The 15,652-nt window shown below is 35.7% G+C and overlaps 1 protein-coding gene across 5 annotated transcripts in view; it reads right to left on the reverse strand.

Annotated features, from left to right (window-relative positions):
- The window catches only part of Phkb (phosphorylase kinase, beta), a 201,427-nt gene that overhangs the window by 113,308 nt on the left and 72,467 nt on the right, over positions 1-15,652 (reverse strand). The gene's annotated exons all lie outside the window — the stretch shown is intronic.

Raw genomic sequence — 15,652 nt, forward strand, 5'->3', positions numbered from 1 at the left:
CTAACAGCAGAGGAGATCACGGACTTTTGAGTAATTCTTCCTCGTTCTCTAGGACCTCTGGAAAGTCACTAAACTCAGAGTCAACAAGCTCACTGATCAAGAGTACATCAGGGTTAGGCTACTCAAATGGTGAATGGCTGGGGTTTTAAGTCCCTGACTCCTCAACTCCTCTCCAACAAGGACACTGTACATTTGACATCAGGAACAGCCCACCCATTTCAGTGAAGAAAAGATCTTAGTAGGGTGTTGGGCCTTCACAGAAATAGGGCACAGGGTGAGGTAATTCTAGATTTCTACAAAACACACACCCATCCCATAACCTCTCCACCCAAGAGTGGTACAGATCAACAGCAAACTGTTTTCTTTTTTACTCTGAATATTGCTGAGAGTCTCTGCAGCTTGTCCTAGGCCTTGCTCTCTTGCCTATATTACACAAGAGGAAACTGCTCTTGAAAAAACCTGGAACTGGGGCTGGAGATGCAGCTCAGTGGTACACTGCTTAGCTACCATTTGTGAGGCTCCAATATAGATCATAAAAACCAGTAAGATCATGATGTCAGATCTATCCATAGTCTTAAGAGTTGTTTAGATTTTATAACACACATACAGAAAGTACTTTATAGTTGGCCAGGGCACCAACTTTAAAACTTCAAAACAATCCAAATCCCTCTTCCATTCATGACAAGCATCTCAAATGTGTTATCTATCACCTGATGTTCCTTTTCCCTCCCTTTGCTTCTCCCTGCTTGGGAGGCTGTCAGGACCAAGACTATACTCAGATAAGGGGGTCTTGTGAGGCTACTGAAGTGTTAGAATTCCTGGCTAGAAAAGCTTTTCTGTACTAACATGTTCCTGCAGAAAAGACTAAAATATCATGTACATGCTTGTCAAACATCCCCACTTCACTGTAAGCTTCCTGTGGCCAGATACAGCACTTATTTCTGCTCCCTGACCTATGCCTGAAGAACAGTGCATGGCACAAAGCAGATGCTCAACAAATATTTGAAGCCTGACTTTCACTTTCATCACTCCAAACTTTAGAAACTAAGTCACCAAGGATTATAAATATAATTATTATAAAAGTCCAATCACTCATCCTTCACAGATTTTATAAAACTGATCATCTGTTTCTTCCTGGAAGTTCCCACTTCCTTGGCTACTGACACTACATCCATCTTCCTGCTCACCTTGTCTTTTTGCTGCCTTCCCTACTGTGAGCATCTTCAAAGCTCTGCCTGTCCTTTCTGTATGCACACCTCATCCCTCTAGCAAGTTCAATCACTATCCAAGTTTCCACTACAGATAGTGGTGTAAGAGATGGTACATACAACACAATGCAAAGGCAAGAACGTCACAAGGAGACCTAGTCCTGCTGTCACTATACAGTACAATGGCCTATCTGGGTGACACATGGTTCCTATAAAATAAAACAAATGATTTTTTTCTATGTGTATAACACAAGTCTACAATTTTGTGATTTTCTCATTCTAGCTTTCAATACTCAACACCTACACTTCACAATTTTCTCTTTTTTCCATAAGGCTGCTGATTTTCTAGGCTCTTAGTCTATGTATCTTGAAATCATCTTTGGCTTCTGAAATGTATAGGCCATTGTTCTGGAGTGAGCTCCTGCACTAGGCCCAGAAGACCAGACCAACTACACTTAAGAGTCACTTGTGCTACACGCTGTACAATTAAACTAAACTCCTACTTGGGCCAATATGAAAAAAAAAAAGAGAGTCAGATTCAGAACAACCAAAAGAGGCCCAGTTTAGCTGAGGTGGTAGGTTAAGGAAGTTCCCTGTTTTAATCATAAAAGGAAAATAATTTTAAATAGCTATCCTGATTTCATTCTGTTTCTGCTTTCTTTAACCCCTTTCTGTCTAGAAAGCCAGTTTCCTCCGTTCAGTTTTTGAGTGCACAGGTTCTAAATATTTGGACAGATGCTTCCTAATCTGTGAATCACTAATGAAAGCCACTTAGATTTTTTTTTTTTTGGTTTTTCTCCGGTACCGGGAACCGAACTCACGACCTTGCTCTTGCCAGGCAGGCGCTTTGCCGCTGAGCTAAATCCCCAGCCCCACTAAATCCCCAGCCCCCACTTAGATTTTAAAACTAGTTTTGTCTTTTGACATGGCTAGGTCAACTTTTATCAATTATAAACATAAATTTTTTTAAACTTACCAACTTTTATCAGTTGTATTCATTTTCCACAGAGAATGCTATTTTTCACAGCACTTTAGTTAAAAAAGTTTTGAGAATCTTGACACAGGGTCACAACTTTCACATCTGACATTCAGACCTTCCACAATCTGTCCACTCTGTCCCCACATGCCTCTGTTTATTTCCTGTGACCAGTACATTGGGCTCCAATTGGGCTCACTGGCATTACTCTTGCTGATTTCAAACTGAAACTTTTCTATGAATCTTCATACCACAGGCATGGCAAGCAGAGGGAAACTCTATTAACTCTCATTGTTCTAAAGGCAAGACTACAGCTCTTAATTTTTCATTTCATGTGTTTTTTTCTTACCTCAAATTAGTATACAGGTCCACCATTTCTTACCTGCAACTTTCAAATACCACAATCTCTAAAAACGTCAGGTTTTTTTTCACTCATTTATCAGAAAACCAGAAATCAGGATGAGATTATCTCATTCGGATATAGATCTATACATACAGAGATGATATAGATTCCTTATATATAGATACTATATATACTTGATATATATGTAAGTATATATATATATATCACTTTGTATGAATATGTATTATTGCAAAAGTATTAAGTGCTAATTATGTGATTCTATCCTAAATCCTGGTGAGGTCATTATATAATATATCTAAACAGTAGCCCCTTCTACTTATTTTTTTCTTTAAGAGATAGGATCTTGGGCTGGGGATTTAGCTCAGGGGCAAAGCTCCTGCCTGGCAAGCGCAAGGTCGTGAGTTCGGTTCCCGGAGAAAAACCAAAAAAAAAAAAAACAAAACAAAACAAAACAAAAAAAGAGAGATAGGATCTTGCTGTGTTGTCCAGACTAGCCCTAAATTCCTGGGCTCAAGCACTGCTCCTCTTTGCATTATCCTTTTTAAATCCAAAAAAATTGAAATCTAAAACATACCTAGTTGCAAAATTTCTACAGACAAGGCTTTGTGGACCCATATAACTTCTCTACTGAGACATGTAAATTTTTTATACTTTCCCACAAAAATAATACTATGGTTTACTAAGGACTGAGAACCCAAGGATATATGAGATTACTAGAACATGAAAACAAAGATGACACTTTCTTCCAAGGTCAGGGTTTCTGCATATTAATTTCAACTTGAGACTCTAGTTTATTACTTAATGCTGTTGATCCCTTTCTTTGTATTCATATCAATGTCCAATGTACTAAATTGCTTTCCACAGTGTATATCTTTTTTTTTTTTGGTTTTTCTCCGGTACCGGGAACCAAACTCATGACCTTGCACTTGCCAGGCAGGTGCTTTGCCGCTGAGCTAAATCCCCAGCCCCTCACAGTGTATATCTTTAAAATCTACTTGTAGAAAAAAATCTACAGAGGAACATTTCAGAAACAGCTCCAAGGGTCAACTCCAAATGTTGTCTGAGGTATTTTCTGAATACTTCAACAGCTTTAAAACAATAATTCACATATATGAAATGCTTTCAATATAGTTAAATACAAATGAAATAATTATACTTGGGGATACATTAAATTTGGGTAATACTGTATTAAAAAACAAATTCCTAATTGACTTTGTAAGATTTAAGGTATGTATGATAAGAAAAACAATGACAAATTGAGGATCAAAGAGTCTCATATTGAACATATAATTTTAATTAGCTTACCATAAACTCCAAAGGCAAAGATATTCTTTCTGTCCCTGTCTCTATCAAATTGAAACCCCTCAATTCTGAGCATTACAGAATTATAGTTAGAAGGAAAAAATAAATTCTAGTGTTCTACAGCACAGCAGAGTAAGTATAGTTAATAATAACTTATTGTATAGTTCCAAATAGCTGTGACAGGTTTCTGAATGTTTTTACTACCAAAAAATGTTTGAGGTGACAGTTATGCTAATTAACTAACTTAATTCAGGCATTATACAGTGTGTACATGTATCAAATCTTAGAATCATGTAATCATTATAAATCAACTAACATTAAAATTTCACACACACACACAAAAAATAAAATTTCACACACAAAAAGCTATAGTAGGATAATTTGTGAATAAGATACTTGAAATATTAATGAAGAAATTAATAAGGGCTATTGAAGTTACAAACAATAAAACAAATTTATTAAGGACTTTAATAAGCAGTCACTGAAATAAAACATTTCAGACTTAACACCAAATGGTATATTTCAATGATTTTTTATTATACATATTAAATTGGTAAAAACAGGTACTATATAACAATGTCTATTTATTTCAAGGTCTCTCTCTCTCTCCAACAAGTACTTATTAAAAATTTCTGCACAGCAAAGTAATCAGTAGAGTGAAGAGACGATCTGCAGAATGCTAAAAATTTCTTGCCAGCTATCCTTCAAACAGAGGGATAATATCTAGACTACATAAAAACCTCAAAAATATTAGATCACCCAAAATAAAAGGCGCAACAAGAAATGGGCAAGTGAAATGAACAGATATCTCTCAGAAGTACAAATGGCCAACAAACATACGAAAAAAACGTTCAACGTCTCTAGCCATTAGAGAACTGTAAATTAAAACAACACTAAGATTTCCTCTTATACCAGAAAGAATGACAATTATCATGAAGTCAAAAATAAACACTGGTATGGCTGGGTGAAAAAGGAACCCTTCTCCATTGTTGGCAGGAATGTAAACTAGTACAACAATTATCAGAAATCAGTATGGAGATTTCTCAAAGAACTAAAATTACAAATTTCGTATGACCCAGCTATTCCCCCTCTAGGTACCTTCCCAAAAGAACTGAAGACATCCTGTTACACTGATCATACACACTAATGTTTAGAGCAGCTCAGTTCATAATAGCTAAATCCTTGAAGCAGCCTGTGTGCCCAGCAACAGATGGATGGACAAAGAAAGTGTGGCATCTGTAAATAATGGAATACTACTTGACTATAAAAAAGGATAAATCTGAGACATCTGTATGAAATGGATGTACCTAGAAAACATAATGTTGAGTGTAGTGAATCAGACACACACGATCAAATACCACCATTTGTTATTTCTCATTTGAGTAAGGCAATGTACAAACAGAAAGCAAAATACAGGATGGATAGAAGAAACAAGGGGATGTGTCTTTGTTTGGCAAATGGGACAGGATCTAGGAGACTGAGGAGGGAGAGTGGGGGAGGGGAAGGAGAAGAAAGGATTTAAAATATGCGAAGTACAGGTTCCACACACCCACAATGAATGTAGACATTACATGTCATAAACATGAGCTGAGAATAGCAGCAACAAGAAGAATGAAAATGGGGAAAGGGTTTTAGAGATAAAGGGAGAGAGATGGATGAGTAGAGGAAGGGGATTAAAAAAAGAAACAGCTGTGTTAGGTACATGTACTTGCTCCCCAAAATGAATGTAAACTTCATGTACTATAGCCATGTACTAATAAGATTAAAATTCTAAAAAATAAAAGAAGGTTTTTCCTCTTTGCATCATGCTTCTGGCTTTTTGATTTTACATAAACTGAGGCTGAGCTTCAGAGTCAGGGGCTGCTCAAGGAGGCAGCTTGGGTCACTTCAATTTATATCCAAAGTGACACAGTTTTTCATGGTATTTAGTTATGTATCCTTAGCCCATTTCTTCCTCATTCTTTCCTTGTTTTTATATGATTTTGACATTTTGACCAGTTATTTTGCTACATGTTCCTCAAAATCAATTTGTCCAGTTTGTTTTCTCCTGACTGAATTGAGGCCATATATTTTTGACAAAAATATCACAAAAAGTAATGCTGGGTTTTCTTAGCACATCATAGCCCAGGATTGATGAGGTCACCACGTCTTCTTACTGGTAATATAACCTTCATCACTTAAATAAGTCATGTATACCAGGGTTATCTTCACTAATATTACAACCTTTCCCATTATATTTAATAAATACTTTAAGGAAATGCTTTCAGACTATAGTACATGAACTGTTTTTCCTCCTATTTTCACACACTAATTTTAGCATTTGTCAGTGGGTCTCCTCATAGTAATTATTCTTATAGTTCTTACCTAGAGGGTACTTTCTATTTTTTTTCCTTCTACATTTATAAATTAGAATCCTACCTTAACATGTTTTTTATGGAATGCTGCTGAAAGGAATATCTTAATTATGTATCTAGGAGAGAGTTTTCCAACTGTTTTGACATCTTGGTACATATAAAAGTAGTATCTGTTCAGCACAGTGAAGTAACTGGGTAAGACTTGTGGCAGCCAGAGGTTACTGGTCTGGGCAGCATGGCAAGCCCACGCCCCATGTGTATATTTAAAATGAAGGTCTCAGTATAAAATTTGATGTGTCTCCAACCTGTTCGTGTTACCTTAGTTAGTGAGCTTTAATGGAAGATATACTCCGAAATCTGAATTGCTCAATCACAGAATATGTACACCATCAACTTAGCAGGTACTGTCAAATTGCTCTCCAAATTGTTACAAGAGCCTATGCCCACCCCAGTACATGTAAAGTTCTCCTTAGTTTGTGCCCTTTGCCCACATATAGCATTATCCAACTGTTTTATGATACCAATTTGATGGATGTAAATGGGCCTGTAACTATCATTTGAATTTTCCTAATTTCTTATAAGAGGTATTTAATTGATTAGTAATAGTTCTTTTTATGTTCTAGATATATATCTTGTGTTAGACACTTGTGTTACAAATAATCATCTTAAAGTCTAGCTTATCTTTTCATCTTCTTTATTGTTACATGCTGTTTGGTAAACAGACTGTTACTCTAATGGATCAAAATTCTCTTTTGTGTGTGTAGCTTATAATTACTATGGCTCACTGAAGAAAGTCTTATCCTGAAGTCAGGAAGATACTCTTCTATAGCTTCCTCTACAACAGTCATTTTCAAAGTGTGAGACAGAAATCCCAAAGGCCCATAACATCAAAATTATTTTTACTCACTCCTTTACAAATGTAAAATGAGTTTTCTGGAGGTTGCATAGGTATGTGATATTGCAACAGATTGAAAGAAAAGCAGGATATGACAATCCACACATCTTCTATTAAGACAAAAATAAGAGGTGTGATCAAAACTACAGCGAATGCTATGCCGAATACCATCAGTAGAGGCCGGCTAGTACGAACACTACAGAGCATCCTCATCCACCTTATTCACCAGGGCTGGCACCATGTGACTTATAGCTCTTCCTCAAAGACAAAATGACTCCTAAAGTAAATATTTTAAGTCAATTCAAGATGTTGAAGCAGCCATCAAAGTTCATGTAAAGACACTCTTGAAAGAGGACTTCGGGAAGTACTTCAGAGGGGGGCAAGAACAATGGGTGTGTTTGAAGCCAGAGGGAGTATTCTGAGGGGGATTTACAGTAATGGCTTTTAGCATAATTTTTAAAAATTTTAAATATGTACTGTGTATTATGTGTATTTTATTTCTGAACCCTAAATTCTGTTCCACTGACTCTATATTTATCACTGTACTAAAACCGTATCGTTTAATTTTATGTATTGTTGGAGGTATGGCAGTGTTTTGTATCTAGTGAAGTAAGATTTCTTTCATTCTGTTCCTATTTTTGCTTCTCCAACATGGCCTTTTTAGTTTATTCTTCTCTAAAAACTATAGAATCCTTAAAGTTTCATGAAAATTATGTTAAAATTTCTATGGAGATTTTGGTGAAGTTAAATATTACTATGGGGAGAACTGGTATCTTTTCAAGATGAACCTTCCTGTCCACTGATGTGATTTATACTAATAAGCAATTAAGGCTTCATTATTTTTTTATGGCTGGGGATTGAACCCAGGGCTTTAGTGAACTATGTCCCCAGCCCCATAGGTCTTCATTTATAAGACCAAACTGCCTTAATTTTGTCCATTAGGTTTATTTATAGTGAACAGAATATTTAGTTTATATTATACTTAATTTTTAGCTAGTAACTGTTCTTTTAAAGAGAAGTTGTTGATTGCCACATGTTGAACATGTGGCCGAACAGTTTTATGACCTTTAATAGCTTATTTAAAGGTCCACTTAGATTTATTGCATAACCAATAGCATCACTGAAAATGGAAACTTTTTCATTTCTTCCATTCCTGTCTGTGTATCTTATTTTCAATCTTAGTGCTTTGGCTAAGGTCAATTGTACAATATGACATATATATATATAACATATATCCTTTTCTTATTTCTGAATTTAAAAGGTTGTCTTGTAACAGCTTGTCATGCTTTAGATCTAAAATGGGCCCCATAGCCTCATGCGTTTGGAAGGTGATCGGATTATGGAGCTTCCTGGATGCTAGGAAGTAAGAAGCTCCCCTCCCCTTTCCCCTGGGCCATGCTGCTGCTTCTTCAGAGTTGGCCAACCACAGACTGAAATGTGAGTCAAAATAAATCTCTCCTCTTTTAAACTTGGGTATCAGGTACTGTGTCTCTGCAACAAGAAAAGTAACTAAGACATAGTTCACTAGCATCTTGGTTACTCTTCTCTCGTTGCTGAGACAAAATACCTGACACTCAAAATTAAGGAAGAAAAGGTTTATTTAGCTCACAGTCTGTGGAGGTTTCAGTCCATACTTGGCTGGCTCCAAGGCAGAGTGGCACATGGCAGAAGGCAACAGTTCTTGGTGGTGGAAAACAGCAAAAGCATCAAGAGCAAAAGGGAGGAGCAGCAGAGAACAAGACTCTTTCCCTTCCTTATACTGTATGCAAGCTACCTGCCCCTGGGCAGGTGCAGCACTCATACCCATAATCCCAGCACTGGACCATGAATCAATCATAAACTAGAAGCTCACCCCACGACTGCATGAGGGCTTGGGGTACATCTAGAAACAAACCATAACAACTAGTAAATATGATATTTATGCAAATATCTTGGCACACACACATTTTCCACTTTATTAGTAGAAGAATGCTTTTTAAGTGCCGAGGCTATAGGTCGGTGGTAGGATGCTTGCCCTGGGTTCAATCATTAGTACCATTAAATAAACAAACAGGTTAAAAGAATGCTTTTCGTGAAGAGATAATGGATTTTCACAAGGTACTTTTCCTACATCTACTGAGATGATCAAATGTTTTTTTTCTCCTTTAATTTGTTGTGATAGCTTATATGAATGTGCTATTTTGAATAATCTGCATTTCTTGGATTATATGCTCCTCGGTTCTGGCACATAATACTAGCTGATCACTAATATCTATGTGTACTCATTTTTTTCTTACTAATAGAATCTTGATTTTAGCACCACAAGGCTCCCCAGAAGCAGCAGTAGTCATGTGGTCAAGTTCTAGACAGTGAGATAAAGCAGAGGTTGGAGGATTAAGCTTCTAGAAGCTTTGATAAGCTCTTCCTCTGTCTCAATTCTTGCCAGTGTGGACATGATACCTATAGAATGTCAGTTAAATTAATATTTGAATAATGTTTCACATTAAAGACTGTTTGGTTATATCCTTGAGAATACTGATCAGCTATTGTCAAAGTCCAGGACTTTCAACCTCTAGAACTACCAGTGCAGAAAATAAAACCTTTATTTATTAAAACTACAACTGTTGATTTTGTTTATTTGTAGCCAAAACCAACTTTAAATAATACTTTATCCCTGATTCATTTACATACTCAAGGTTTTCCTCTTCTCCTTGTTAGCTGGAGTTGGTTTGCAAGTTATTTAGGATTTAACCTTTTCTGTCCAATAAATCAAAAGCAATATATTTGTCATTCTCTATTATACTATATTATTTGAATTTGCTATACTGAATCAATCTCTTTTCCACTTAGGAATCTGGGTTTCCAGCATGTTCCCTAAGTAAAATGTAACTTCCAGAGGCAGCGATTTGTCTTCATCATTCTTTATTGCTAATATCTAGAACAGTAACTTCCATGTGGCAGAGGCTCAATATGTTTGTTAAATGAATAGTTACTAGACCAAAGAAGTATATGAAAAATGAAAATTATAGGGAGATTGACCTACTGTTCGATTTTTCATAACTGCACCAATTTTATAAAATTATTCAAGCCTCATAAAATTTACTCGGATGCTTCCTCTGTTTAATGAGGTAAGAGTATCCTGTTGTTTTAAGTTTTAGTAAAATGTGCTTATAAAACAAGCTGGCACTGTTTTCTTTTTTAGGAAGACGAAAGAGGGAAAATTTTTATTGATTTACATTTTTATTAAAAATTACAGATCCTGCATTCCTAAAGGGGCCAAATTTGTCCTTTAGGAGGTTGGCAGTGGGCAAAAATTCTTAGATATTATAATAATGTACAGCCTTGCAAAGCTCAGCTGTGCCTGACAAAGTCTTATTCCTTAGTATTTAACTTCTCTCATTATGGAGAATTTAATTTAAATAGCTTCTTTCTTCCTTGGGGATTTACAACAAAAAGGTTTGAAATGCCATTATGAGTCTATTTATTTCTTTTTACATTTCTTCTTAGTTTCAGTAAGTGAATTAGTTTGCTTGGCCTACCATACAAAATACCACAGAGTGGGTGGTCTAAATGATAGAAATTTATTTTCTCACAGTTCTGAAGGTCAGAAAGCTAAGATCAATTTGTCAGCAGGATGAGTTTCTTCCAAGACCTCATTACTTGGCTTGAAGATGGCCTTCTATTTGTGGAGGCCCTATGTCCTTGACATCTTAGTATGGCCCTATGTCCCTGGCAACTCCTTGTATGTCTAAATAGCTCCTCTTCTAAAGACATAGTGAGATTTTGGCTACAGTACCTTTAAGGGCCTGTTTTAATCCATTTACTCTTTTAAGGCCCAGCCTTTAAAAGACTATACTCTACAAATACACTCATATTTTGTGATCCTCAGGGTTAGGTTTTCAACACAAAAATTACTTATATGTAGTTATGTTCTTTTCACTGATAATATTGTTTACCAGTTTACTATTTTTACTATTTTTTTGTCTGTTTGCCAGATTTTTTTATAAGTTTGGAGTATATTTTTTAAATTTTTGTTTAATAAAAAGCTGTTGGGTTTTTTTTGTTGTACCGGAAATCGAACTCAGGACCTTGTGCTTGCCAAGCAAGGCACTGTGCCGCTGAGCTTTATCCCTGGCCCTAAACTGTTGGTTTTGTTGAGAATCTTTATTCTACCTATATATAACATTCTTTTTATACCTTTATTTTTTCCTTCTTTTTTTCTTTTTACTTACAAAGGTATGCTTTTATAATTTATTAATGATGGATATTTAACTTGCTAACTTTCCAGCACAACTCCTTTTTTTCTTAATATAAGCATTGAAGGTTAAAAACTGCCCATAATAGCTGGGCATAGTGACGCACCTCTGTAATACCAGCACTTGGGAAGCTGAGGCAAGAGGATTGCTGTGAATTTGAGGCCAGCCTGGGCTACATAAGCAAGTTCAAGGCCAGCCTGCACTACATAGTGAGAACCTGTCTCAAACAAAACAAAACAAAACACAAGACCAAAAAGAGTCTGCCTATAATAACATGCTAACTACATTTGGCAGGTATTGTTATATAATATTTTTATTATCATTCCTCATTATTTCTCAATTTCCACTGTCACTTTTTAAAAACTTTACATAAAGTAGACTGTTTTTTATCCAACTTCTAAGAAAGGGCATTTACTGGGCATCAATTAGCTACTGAGTTCTAAATTTAATGTAGCCAGAGAACACAGACATTTGATTCTTTGATATCCATTTAGTCATTATGAAACTCACTGAGAACAACTGTTATTCAAATAATCTATACCAAAATTTTTATTGTTTTTTATTTCCTTAGTTTATCAGTTTCTGAGAGCAATTTCTTAAACATTTTCTACTATTTACAATAGTGTAATATAAGAATAAATACAGGCCAGACATGGTGATGCACTGTAATCACAGCATTCTTGCAAAAGAATTGCAAGTTTGACCCCAGGCTGGGCAAGTTAGCAACTCAATGAGACCCTGTCTCAAAAAAATTTTTTTAATTAAAAAGAGGTGGAGATATAGAGCAGTGTGAAGGTTCCTTAATACTATGAAAACAAACAACCCAAAACAAATCCCACATATTTGGTGTCTGTTCCCAGTTCCTGAGACAAAGCTCCTAAAACCTTTGTAGATGGAGTTCCAGAAAATATCTAATCTTTAACCCTAATTCATGATACAGAGTTCTAAGACCTTTGGAAATTCTGTAGTGATAGGAGGATCTAACAGTACTTCCTGGATGATGGGTGATTTAGTGGATTTCTGGATAGCCTCAGCATGTGGTTGGCAATTGAACAAGTTACATGAATAGAGGGTGAAACTCTTGATTCCAATTCCCAACCTCTACGGAGAAGAAAGGGACTGAATGTTGAGCTGATCACCAATGGGGGATGATTTCAGCAAGCATGCTTATGAAATGAAGCCTTCATAATAAATGAAAGGGACTGGTTTTGAAAGCATCTGGGTTGCTGAATATGTGGAGGTGCTAGGGAGGGGGTAGGCATGGATGTCCCGCGGCCTTCTCCATATATGTCATCCTACACATCTCTACATTCTTCCGTATCCACATGTCTACATTCATCTGTAACTTTTGGAATATTTTTGGTAATAAAATGGTAAATGTGTTCCCCAAAGTTCTATGAGCCATCTTAGCAAATTAATGAAACACCAGAAGGAAGCAATAGGAACTCTAATTTATGTCCAGTTGTTCAGAAGTACGGGTCACAATCAGAAAACTGTGAAAATTGTGATCTGAAATGAGAAACAGGCTTACGGCACTGAGCCCTTAACTTGTGGAATCTGATCGACAAATAGGGTCAGAACTGAGTTAAATTATAACACATCCACCCAGCTAGTGTCTGCTGAGAAGTGTTTGGTATAGGAAAAATATCCATATACCTATGGTCCACAAGTATTCTGTGTCATGAATGTCTACCAAGAAAAATTGAAGTTTTTCTTCAAACAATTCCATTAAGTTTTTGCTTTATATATTTCGAGGCTATACTGTTAGGTTTATACAGTTCATACCGATGTACCTTTAATGCAAACTGTTCCTGTAATCATTTAATGATACCACTCTGAATTGAATTCCTTTACCCTAGTTGATCCAGGTATAAAACGGTCTTTTTAAAAAGATATTATTTTAACCTGATTTTAAGGCCCTGGCTAGAGGCTGGTCAGCACCTCATCTTAAAGAGTAGATCTACTTACACCCCACTTCCCTTTTTCTGCTTTAACACTATGGGTCACTTTGCATCTACCTTAATTGCTCAGGTCCAGACCCTTTAGGAGCTAAGACAGCCCCTATGCCCTGGAGTCCAGAGAAGTAATGTATGCAAATTAGCCAGCTCACAGGAAAAACAGAAAACCTCACAAACCCCAGCCTCCTTATCACACAAAATTGCTCTCTAAAGTTGCAACGTGCTGGGTTTTCTTATTTTAAAGATAAAATAATGAAAACATATTAACAAACAGAGATGAACAAAACAACACCAAAACAATAAAAGCAATACAGAATTTCAGACAAGGTGATAAGAAATTAACAGTGGTTGCTGTATTACATATTGTTATCTTCAAATTGGTTACTCAGTTAAACAAATACAGCCATGTAAGATTGATCAAACAATTAAACATTAACTGATCCTTTCCCTAGAGCAACAGATATTAGTAGTACAATTATCTTAGCTATCTTGTGTATACATATATATATATATATTTTCCCCTTCTTCCTTTCTTTTCCCTCTTCCCTCATATCAATTTGCTGTTCTCTGTTGGCCTTGCATGGAGGCTGTCTCATTCAAAGCTATAAATAACAAAGAACTGCTCATTTCTTCTAAAGATGAATAATAAGGAGTGTGTATTTCATCACAGTATTGTTTCCAGCTATCAAAAGTTAAAATTTTAAATTTATAAAGCACAGAAGGGGGGCAAATTCCTTCCATGAAGTCATTGAGGGACCAAAGCTCCTCCGTTTCTTGTTCCCCATGGACTTTCAGGGTGGTGGTGGTGGTGACAGTTATTGTGGCATTTTTGTCTATGCTGCACAAGACATGTTTTCTTCAGTTCAGATTTTCATTTATCATCTCCTCAAATACTGCCTTTTCCATGTGTTCTGAAACTGGTGTGTGTGCACCCGTACATTCATACATCTGTCAACACTGACAGAAAAGCCAGTACCTTTTAATATTTTTATTAGTACATGTTTGCCATACATTCATCTTGGGGAGTTGGCACATGTACATATCAAATTTTAATCCTGTTTACTTAACCTTTCCCTCTCCCTCCATCTCTAAATCCCCTTCCATTTGTGAAAGACGTGAGTTATGTTTTCAATGTTTTAGCATTACTGAAGAAAATGCTACCCGTATCCTACAGTAGTAATAATTTGTGTGCACGAACTCCAGGAATACTAACATCAAAGAATAAATTTTTTCTCAGATAAACTGTAGCCTGATTTCTTCTAAAAATATGAAAATAGCTTGTTCTATGGAGAGGTGTTATTCTTCGAACTCATTGCAGGTGATAAATGAACGAGGGTGTGTAAGACTATAAAACTTTGAACCAAAGATTTCAAGATTTCAATGGAAACATGGATAATTTATGTCATCCCAACAAAAACTGTGTCAAAAAATTATAAATTTTTCCAGAGCCAAAATACTTCAACCAAGTGAAAAGCAATAGTAATTTTAATACCATTAAAATAATGTAACTTGATTTAAACTGCCTATAAAAGGCCTTCTGAAGTTTTAAGTGAGTCAAGTGAAATCTTCATGACATAGTTAAAAAAAAATACTGAAATCTTTCCTTTAAGTCTGAATTCCCAATCAGATTACATTGGAACATTTGATGATAACAAAGCAAGCTCAGAACTGAAAAACAACATCCTTAAAGAGTGTTCTTAGCAGATCAAATATTTGAATACTAACTTTAGCAACTAATCTTATCATCAGTGACTTTATTCTCATAGCAGCTGAGGAACTGCAGGTAACAGTGACAGAGTAAAAAATACATGGATGCTGCAGAGAAATGACTAAGGAACAATTAAAAATAGATAAATGAGGTCTCTGGAAAGCTTTCTGTCATGGAAGAATATTAATGGTTCTCTTCTGTTTCATTCATCACAAAAAATACTGAAGGACATATAAACACGACTTAATTATGGAAAGGTAATTGCTTAAAGTTTCAGGTAATTGCAGAAGTTTTCCTCTTAATAGTAATTTGAAATAATCCTGAAAGTTGAATTTTATTATATAACTCAAGAATGATGCCTCAACATTTGCTTTGAAGCTAAATATGAAAATATATATTAGTATGACCAATGCAAATGAATTCTGCTTCAAAGGAAGTCATTTTAATGTCCGAATAGAAATATTTGGCACAAATGGATACTTCTCAAGGAAATGAGATTCATAGTATATGATTCTAAACTGTCACACTACATAACATTAACTTTTTTTAGGTAAATCAGTTATTCACTAAAATATAAGCATTAAAAAATATCAGCATTGCCTAATGAAACAGAAACTAGTACTGTGATACACAGACACACACACTCACACTC

The sequence above is a fragment of the Chinchilla lanigera genome, unplaced genomic scaffold, assembly GCF_000276665.1.
Source record: "Chinchilla lanigera isolate Chin_1 unplaced genomic scaffold, ChiLan1.0 scaffold00073, whole genome shotgun sequence".
NCBI lineage: Eukaryota > Metazoa > Chordata > Mammalia > Rodentia > Chinchillidae > Chinchilla > Chinchilla lanigera.